This window comes from Rhagoletis zephyria, unplaced genomic scaffold (assembly GCF_001687245.7).
Source record: "Rhagoletis zephyria isolate East Lansing unplaced genomic scaffold, Rhagoletis_zephyria_1.1 Rzeph_scaffold_00010, whole genome shotgun sequence".
In the NCBI taxonomy this organism is placed as follows: domain Eukaryota; kingdom Metazoa; phylum Arthropoda; class Insecta; order Diptera; family Tephritidae; genus Rhagoletis; species Rhagoletis zephyria.
Genome location: NW_016157094.1, coordinates 465557 through 467462, shown reverse-complemented (window position 1 = coordinate 467462; position 1906 = coordinate 465557).

Sequence of the window (1906 nt, the reverse complement as noted above, 5' to 3'; positions counted from 1 at the left end):
ACCAACAGTAACGTTGCTCGCTTTTCTGCCAATTCGCGAGACGGAGATTATGGGGCATTCAATTGCGGGAGCCAGCGCGCGCCCCTTGCTGCTGGCTCGTTTTAGTTTAACGACTGATTGGAGTTGGTTTCGTCTCCTTCAGCCCTGCGTTTGCGTCCTGCTGAATTGTTGTGACCATTGGAACTTGCGCTGCAATCGCGGGCGAAGTGGCCTGACTTTCCACATTTAAAACATTTGCCAGAACCATGCTTTTTCTCGCCCAGCAGTTGGATAATCTTCTTCAGCATTTCATTTGTCTCTTCCGGTGCTTCCACTTCCACACGATGTGCTTTGTAGGCTGGTCTACTTAGGAGCGCCGCCGTTTCACGCGTCTGAGCATACGAGACGGTTTCAGCAAATGTTGCCTTTGGATTCGCGTACGTCTCTCGCTTGGTATACATGTCCCGCATTCCGTTGATGAACCTCTGGATTTTTACTCTTTCAAGGTGCTCACCAGATGCGTCTCCAATTGCCAAATGAGCCAGCCTTTCAATCTCAGAGGCGAATTCCTGTAAAGTCTCGTTGGATTTCTGGCAGCGATTCTCCAGCTCCATCTGGTAAATCTGTCTCCTGTGCTCGCTACCATAACGTCTTTCCACTGCACCCATTAACGCATCGTAACTGTTCCTTTCACAATCAGGAATAGTCTGCAAGATTTCCGCTGCAGGTCCTTTTAATGCAACGAACAGTGCAGCGGATTTATCCTCCATGCTCCAGTGATTTGCTGTAGCTGTCTTCTCAAACTGGAGCTTAAAGACTTGGAAAGGAATCGTGCCGTCAAAGGATGGAGTCTTTACCTTGGGCGCGCTGGTCGAAGAAGGTGGGCGATTCAACTGCATATCTCGGAGGCGACCTTCCAACTCTTCTACCTTAGCCTCGACTTTATCCTGTCTATCCTTGATTTGTTCGTTATCTCTAGCCAAATTCTCCTGCAGTTGTGTAATCTTTGCATCCTGGATTTCCAGCAACTGTGATACGTGTGTCTTCTGTGCCTGTAGCTGCGACGAAATATCTGACAACTGTGTTTGCATCTGAGATGACATCTGTGACATGGCAGCCAATAACGTGTTCATGTCCATAGCTGTTGATGAACTTGGAGACTTTTGCTGTTCTTCAACCTTCCCGGATGTCTGCTGCACATCCTTCGACGAACAAGCGGCCTCATCCTTCTGTTCGTCCTTTGCGGATGCATCGTCGGATTTACCCTGGAAGTCGTATTTGTCCACGTCGATGCCTTCAGCTTCCATAGCCTCCCGCAAACGGGATAATAATTCCACTTTTCTTCCGGAGGTGGCCAAATTACGCTTTTCCAACTCCTGTTTCAGCTCCTCAATCTTTAAGTCCTGAATTTTCGCCATTTTCAGTAGTTTATCCTTCGGGATTTATTTAACAATCCCACTTCTGACACCAATTGTTACGATTATCCTCGAAACCTTGAGGGATTTCCCAATTCATATCTCTGAATTGTAGTACAATAAACTTTATTGTACAACAAACAATTTACAATATTCGCTAATACAGTAGAAACGCTTTACTAAACTTGTTAACACAATTAAACTTATAGCTTGCTTATTCGCAACTCACTTCTCTGCTCACTTTACTTGTAGCTCGCTGACTTGTAACTGTCCCACTTCGCTGTGGCGGCGCCCTTATATACCTGCGCTCGTACTTATGGCAACTCTAGAACGTTCTGAAGTTTATCGCTCATGCTCTTTCTCTCGCTGTTCGCAGTGTTCATCCAACTTGACGTTTCTCTTTGTGGAACATTCTACGTCATTCCTCGAACATTCTGCCTCTTTCTCGTTGTTCGCGTCGCGTTGCCGCAGTATTCGTCACAATATGTATACTGTACTCAGATAGTGATATA